Here is an 8707-nt window from a genome sequence, read left to right as displayed (position 1 = left end):
TAGGGTCATTAGAGATCCTAGGTATGTAATAGTGTCATTTTCTTTTCTTGAAACCCATTAAATATTGCAATATTTGATCCCTGTGCCATTAAAACATAAAATCATGAATTCTATGATATTATGCTTTCATTCTGGAGCCCTAGCATATCTATTCAAGTTTACTATAACAGAACATCTATTTTTTTGTTTATTACAAGTAAAATGAGTACTATATTTATACATATATTTATGATAAATACTTTATCACATTGATTTTCTCTGTAACAATGGTGATTTATCAGTATGAGTGTACACATATTATACATGCTATTTCTTACTCGGGGTGGTGCTTTTGTTTCAGTGATTGCCTTGATTTTCATTTGACATTGCAACTTGACGAAGACACATTATGGAAGTAAACTATAGTACGTTTAACACATGAACAGTATGATATGACTATTGTCATTTGTGTATAGTACTGAAATTATGTAAGTTGTGCATCTATTTAAACTCAATAAGTGCCTGAGAAAATGTGTAATGTTTACCTTATATGTACCTTATGTGTTATCAGGGTTGGGAAGGTTACTTTTGAAATGTATTCCATTACAGGTTACAGAACACATGCTGTAAAATGTAATTTGTAATGTATTCTGTTAGATTACTCAAGATCAGTAACGTTTCTAAATACTTTGGATGACTTCTTCAGCAGTGGTAAATTTTTTTTCACTTGTTTTGACTATAAAAATTCTGCCCGTACAGTAAGACAAAATACAAATGTTAAAAAAACATTCTGTGAAAAACCTAAATATCTTATGCAGTGTTGTTTCTAAAACAAGATACATCTATTTGATCTTGTTTTAAGGATATTTAGATATTTTTACGGGAAAACAATACAAAAATTATCAAGAATAAGATTTTTGCCCTAATATCAAAGGTCTTCCTAGAAAAAAGTAATGATAATCCAACGTTAATTTTCTTTATAAAACAATATAATCGTGCCTGGTAACATGTGCATTTAAAATGGCTAGAAATAGCATTTTAGCTTGGTGCAAAGCTGACAATTTAGGGTTTAAGCTTTATTTCTACACTGTACAATGTAATCGCTGAATCTACTTAATAAAAGCTTGTAAACCTAACTAATTCTTGCAAATTATGTCAACGATCGGCTGAATGCAACAGTTAAACTAAACAACTTAAGTAAACCGTACTGACGGGCATCGAGTGAGCAGGACTAAAAGCCGGTTCACACTAAAGTATCCAGTATCCAAAAATTGGCACAAAGAACATAACAGATGTACACAAAAGGGGTGTTAATAATTCTAATTTTTATTAGCTGCTGCTACTACAATCCAATCAAATTTTTATTTTATGAGCTGCTGTTTCTACAAATACTTAAATATGATAAGTCCATCATATATATATAATCAGCTTCATATTCATATTTATTGGGTTTCGAAGATTTAATTCCAGGATGAAAAAATAAATATGTTTTCTACTATTCATCTTATGTTTTCAACGCATTTTGTGCGCATGCGCAGTATCATTCAGTCCTCGGGCGCGGGAAGACGATGGACTTCACTTCTCTCAAATCGTGTGAGACTGCGACGTGTGGCAACAACATTAGGTATGTTGGTGACCTAATTATACACTACTCACAGTGCATTTTATCTTTGTATAAACCCAAATCGAAATAATGTATTTTGGTCATTGTAGGGAGAAAGGTAAATGCAAATGTGAGTTTTAATCAAGAGTATTACTGGCTAACCGTCAGTTGAGAGCATTTGCTTAGATACGTTACAAACGTCTTTACTGACTTTTTTTGTTCATGTTTTTGTTCATTTATAGTTTTGTATGGTTTATTGTTAATGATATGTAACGTGCTGCGTGACACTCTGTCTGCACGTGTTCATTGTGCTGTTCATGTTTCATGTGTATGCGCAATGAATTGATTAACAAATAAATAATATATATTTTTACTTTTCTGTTGGTGTATGCTTATTTTGAGGACCTACACCCAAGGAGTGGAAGTGTAAGTTCTTGTTTTCTTGTGAAAAGATGGCTAAACTTTTTAAACGCTATCGATTAAAACATGGAAGCTACACTAGAAGTACTCAAAATCCATGTCTCCACATAGATTGTCCATGTTCATTTAAATCATTTAATTCACTTAGGGTGCACTTAACAAAAAAATCATTCACATCAAGTACATGGTACCCAGACATGTGATGACACCCAATTGATATTTCACTGCCTACATTGCAATTTGGAGGAGCCCTGCACATAATCCATTTTCTTGTCTCATTTGCAGCAGCACCTAAAAGAAAATATGAAATGGTGCAGTGGCCATACAATGATTGCAATTTTGAGAGAAATGTCTACTCAACATTTAATGTCCATACATGTAGAGAGCATAGAACACTTAATCAAAGGTAGTTAAAAGTCTGACATTGCCCTGCATGTTCTAACTCAAGTGTAGGTAAGTAAAAATCTATGTTGTCTTGTATTCCATGTTATTCACTCTAAACTGTTGGCATGCATTGTTAGAATGTATCATTTTCATAGTAGAGAAAAGCTACGAAACTTGACTTAATAAGTCATTAATTAGTCACTAGGATTGATGTTAAATTCTTACTTGTACATTTCATTGCCAAAGTTATTGCCTAATTTCACTTTGTCCTTTTTTTTTTTTTTTTTTTTTGATTTTGGCAGAGTTTGGCCGTATATCTGGCAAAAACCTGCAAACAAAATTCTTTCAAGAACTGGACAGATTCACTCAATGCTTCATTGATATTTTCAAGGCCAAAGGGGGAGACATTGGTTGTAAACTTAAGAGAATATTGCAACAGATTGAAAATGACGTAAGCTGCTCAGCCATGTACCAATTTATTGTTATTTTTGTGTGTTTTATTTTGGTAAAAGATCCATTGCTTTTGCTGTTGTTTGCATATAGAATAAAATATTTATAATAAATGTATTTATATAAATAATTTTTTTCATGATTTTACAGAAATCCAATATCAGTGGAAGAAGAACAGCTGGTCTACATGGCCTTCCACTTCTTGGAGAGAACCCCACAGATTTTTACAAGACATGTTCTGTAAGTAGTTTTCCCTGTGATGTTCTTGGTATTCAATGTAATTCAAATAGTTCTTAAACTAATCTTGAGATCTGACTTAAGATCTGGATAAAAAAGAGGGATGCATAAGAAAAGAACAGAGTTAGAAAACATAAATTAGGTAAGACATGGAGGAGTAAGAAAAAATAATGGAAAGACAACAAAAGGGATTTTATAAAGATAGAAAGAAGGTTAGAGAATTAAAGATGAAGGAAGACAAGGGAAAGACCAAAAAAGGAGTAAAGAAAGAAGAGTCAGAAAGGACAGGCAGAACAGAAAGCGTAAGAAAAAGACAGATGGGCATAAAGGAGTTTAAAAAGAAATAAAGACATTGGAAATAGAGAAAAACAAATACGTGAGTTTTTGGTGGTTGAAAATAAAGCAATAAGCCCCGTGAAGTCGTGGTTTACAGTGAATTTAGAATGGCTAATGGGTGTTGTTATGAGTGGAGTAAAACTCACTTAGCTGTTCTAAATTCACTGTAAATCACGGCTTCACAGGGCTTATTCAACAAAGTGGTTGCCAAGCAACATAGATGCAGCAACAAAGACACAATGTAAAGCATGCTTAAAGATTGGGGTGATTATTAACGTGGTGCATTATTACTGATGTAATTTATAAAGGCTTCCAACGCGGCTCAACCAATCATAATCCAGGACCGGAACTATCTGTTTTATAACCACTAATTTATGACATGGCCTGTGTGGGTGCTCTCTGGTACTGGTTTTGGAAAAATATCCATATTTATAACTTTTATAAACTATAATCGCTGACTTCCGGTAACACTGTTTGCGCCCTCACAAGAGAGTCGAATTGACAAACGTGGAAGCACAGAGGATAGAGGAAGCCAGTTATTATAGGTTATAAAGTTATAAATATGGATATTTTGCTTCGCTTCAAAAGGCCTTTATTAACCCCCTGGAGCCGTATGGATTAGTTTTTGATGGATGGATGTGCTTTTTTGGGCTTCAAAATCTAAGGTACCGTTCACTCCCATTATAAAGCTTGGACGAGCCAGGATATTTTTTAATATAACTCTTGATTATGTTTGACTAAAAGAAGAAAATCACATACACCTAGGATGGCTTAAGGGTGAGTAAATTATGTGATAATTTTCATTTTTGGGTGAACTAACCCTTAAAGTGGTTGATTATAGACCAGAGTTTACACATTTTAAGAAAACTAGGAAACTTGTTTACAAAGTCTTACATTTTATCCATTTCTGCATTTCACCAATTCTTTGTGGAGGAAAAGGTTAGAATAAAAAAGGCAGTGCGTTTGCCACTTATGGCCAGACGAAAATTTACAAAATGTTAGAAAAAGGGCATTGAACTTTATTTTATTTCCTGTGTGCAGTATATGCACTTTTTTCCATTTTAATGTTGTTGATGTGACGGCATATTTAAAATTATTTAATAACTTAACAGTAAAATTGTCTTATGGAACTAATAAATGGCCTTGTGTTGTCCCAACAATTCGATGTTTGTCTTTGTATTAACAACTCACAGTTTTGAGTAAACCTTGCTTAAGAAATTTAAGGCAATCAGTTTCCAAAAGTTTTTCTAGTAATGTGAACAACTAGACTTGTTGAGGTAACTGGTTTTATTCAGTTTAGTGTACTTTGGTGTTAGTAAGCTCAACTCAAATCTCTAAGTTGGCTGAGCTAATTTAACTTGGCAAATTGAGTTAGCAATACTCAAGTTTTCTGGTAAACTATACAAACACACAAGTTACCTCTACTAAATTATAGTAAGCTATATCAACTAAAAAATTATTAACTAATTTGCTTGTTAATTTTGAGGCAATCAGTTTCCACAGGTTTTCTAAGTAAACTCAACTCATTACATTTTACAGTGTATTTCTTCTGCTCCAGACTTACTTCAAACTTCTCTGTCTGCTCAAATTAATGTAACACATCATAAGAAAGTGTTTCACCGCTGTTCAAATGCACTTTGGATCGCATCATTTATATGTATACATTTTCCATCTGAAAGGACTAAATATTAAATGAAAAAAATTACAATAAATTGCAAAGTAATCTCTTCACTAATCAAAATACTTTTTGAATGTAACTATTCTAAATACCAATGATAAATTAAATTGTAACTGAAGTGGAATACAGTTACTTATATTTTGTATTTTAAATACATAATCCCGTTACATGTATTTCGTTACTCCCCAACCCTGTGTGTTATTATGCATAGATCAATATGTGTTTGACAACCAGTTGCATCTGAAATTTCTGTGGGAAAATAATGAATCCTGTTTTACATTTGCCCTGATTTGTTGCAATATATCTTTTGATATATGAAAAATAAAACATCAATATATTAAAAATATATTTTGTTCTATTATTTTCAAATTGTCTTGAAAATAATTGGAAATATTTTCAAAATATGAAATTTTTTATTTTGAACATTTCACACTTGGCATTTTGTAGATCCATTTGGGTCTCTATAGACCCAAATATGTAGTGTTTGGTGAAATTCCCATGCATTGAAGTAACACCCCCTAAACATATTAGACCTAAATGTTTATTGTTTACATGACTAATATGTACTATTTACAAGTATTTACACTGAAATGTAGAACAAGTGCTAAAACGGTACACTCTCTTTAAGACTACCAGCTGAGCTCATATTAACTGGAGTGAAGCGCACCGGTCTCTCCCTCACATCAGTCACTGGCTCTCATTTATTCACCCACACCTGCAGCTTATCACCTCGTTAAGACTTGCACTGACGTCTCATGCTCATACTCAGTCAGTGCCTGGCCTTGTTGTAGGTACCTTGGACTTCCCTGTCACTCTACTGCAGTGGAATACTGCTTTTCTGTTTATTACTTTCCTGATTGTCAACTGATAAGTTACTCTGTGAATATGGCATATCTACTCACCTGTTTGTCTACGGCAGTGTTTCCCAACCTTTTTCTGCCACCACACACTTTTTACGATGATAATTTCTACAGCACACCACAATCCCACATAGGCTAACCATCATCAATATTTTTCCTTTTCAAGAACTTGTCCATGTTTTCTGTCCATCTGGGTAGAGCGTTTACTTCGGCTATGCAAAAAAAAAAAAAAAAACATTAAAAAAACAAATATCACATGGGTAGGCTATGCTGTGTGAGGTCACAGGTGGCAAGAGCACTAAATGGGTTGAGAAAAATTATTTTATTTTCTAAACTGTAGATTTGTTCTTGCATTGCCACAAATTACAGGGATGCAAATTCATGAGTGGCGAAAAAGGTAAATCACTGTTCCACAAATTTTTATCTTTTTCTTTTAAGAATAAGCTAAATGCACACATTCCAGCTACTCTGTAAAAAATTACTGTAAATTTACAGCCAAATTCACTGTGATTCTTAAATGCAGTAGTTTGCTGTTAAAAATTGTGCATTCTGGGAGATCAAGAGCAGGCTCACTGTGAAGTGACTAGTTTTACATGATATAGCTGTTCTGTGCAAGGCATTAGGGCAAAATATATATATATATATATATATATATATATTACACACTCACCTAAAGGATTATTAGGAACACCATACTAATACTGTGTTTGACCCCCTTTCGCCTTCAGAACTGTCTTAAATCTACGTGGCATTGAGTCAACAAGGTGCTGAAAGCATTCTTTAGAAATGTTGGCCCATATTGATAGGATAGCATCTTGCAGTTGATGGAGATTTGTGGGATGCACATCCAGGGCACGAAGCTCCCCTTCCACCACATCCCAAAGATGCTCTATTGGGTTGAGATCTGGTGACTGTGGGGGCCATTTTAGTACAGTGAACTCATTGTCATGTTCAAGAAACCAATTTGAAATAATTCGAGCTTTGTGACATGGTGCATTATCCTGCTGGAAGTAGCCATCAGAGGATGGGTACATGGTGGCCATAAAGGGATGGACATGGTCAGAAACAATGCTCAGGTAGGCCGTGGCATTTAAACGATGCCCAATTGGCACTAAGGGGCCTAAAGTGTGCCAAGAAAACATCCCCCACACCATTACACCACCACCACCAGCCTGCACAGTGGTAACAAGGCATGATGGATCCATGTTCTCATTCTGTTTACGCCAAATTCTGACTCTACCATCTGAATGTCTCAACAGAAATCGAGACTCATCAGACCAGGCAACATTTTTCCAGTCTTCAACTGTCCAATTTTGGTGAGCTCTTGCAAATTGTAGCCTCTTTTTCCTATTTGTAGTGGAGATGAGTGGTACCCGGTGGGGTCTTCTGCTGTTGTAGCCCATCCGCCTCAAGGTTGTGTGTGTTGTGGCTTCACAAATGCTTTGCTGCATACCTCGGTTGTAACGAGTGGTTATTTCAGGCAAAGTTGCTCTTCTATCAGCTTGAATCAGTCGGCCCATTCTCCTCTGACCTCTAGCATCAACAAGGCATTTTCGCCCACAGGACTGCCGCGATACTGGATGTTTTTCCTTTTCACACCATTCTCTGTAAACCCTAGAAATGGTTGTGCGTGAAAATCCCAGTAACTGAGCAGATTGTGAAATACTCAGACCGGCCCGTCTGGCACCAACAACCATGCCATGCTCAGAATTGCTTAAATCACCTTTCTTTCCCATTCTGACATTCAGTTTGGAGTTCAGGAGATTGTCTTGACCAGGACCACACCCCTAAATGTATTGAAGCAACTGCCATGTGATTGGTTGATTAGATAATTGCATTAATGAGAAATTGAACAGGTGTTCCTAATAATCCTTTAGGTGAGTGTATATCTCATGATGCTTCTGACCAACTCCTCTGTTCTTTATCATCTCACATCAGCCTTCACTTGTCTGTCTAATGAGAAGTCAAATAAAAAAAAAAAAAATCAACTTTTGAAGAAGTTTAAATATTAAATGTACAGTTTTGCCAGGATTGAAAAGTGTAACAACCTGTACACAGTAAAATAAGAGCATAGCACTGCATTGTGGGTTCTAATGGTGAAATACCCATAAGCCTTTGCGCTTTAAGTATGCATGCTTTGGAAATGCATTGGAGCTACAAAAATTAAAAACAAAAAACATGTACAAAAGATTTTAATCAGAGTTAATAGAAGTCTTAAGTTTAATTAGGGTTGTCGTTTTGTTATCAATAGTTGTATTTTCCCATTATGGTGATTAGTGTACTCTTGAGCTGGCACCTCAGACCTTCTTTCTTATTATATTATGTTCTTCCGGCCAGTCAATTTGTGTTTTAAGTAAAACATGAGTTGATGCACTGTGCTAGTTGGAAGACAAAACCTAAGGTCAGACTGAATATCTGATCCTACCTAGCAAATGGCACTTAATATGTCAATAGTGATGCAAAATTAAATCGGCAAACTAAATGTTTGATGTTTTTTTATGAACTTTCAGAATAACAGAAGTTGTTAACAAGACACACACAGATGTAATCTCTCGGCATACAAAACGCAACAATGGTGACAATTAACAAGCAAACTTTTACATAAAAAAGTAAAAGCTGAACATTAAAATGCAAGTATCTTGGACTGCAACAAAAACAATTTCAAAATAAACCAGAAAATAGTAAAAATGAAAGTAAATTCTTCATGCTGCAGTGCATGCTGGGAACATAGCTGTTAATTTCAACAACAGTAGACAGTAA

This window comes from Xyrauchen texanus, chromosome 3 (assembly GCF_025860055.1).
Source record: "Xyrauchen texanus isolate HMW12.3.18 chromosome 3, RBS_HiC_50CHRs, whole genome shotgun sequence".
Classification (NCBI taxonomy): domain Eukaryota; kingdom Metazoa; phylum Chordata; class Actinopteri; order Cypriniformes; family Catostomidae; genus Xyrauchen; species Xyrauchen texanus.
The sequence above is the reverse complement of the archived record's forward strand: the minus strand, read 5'-3'. Positions refer to the sequence as shown.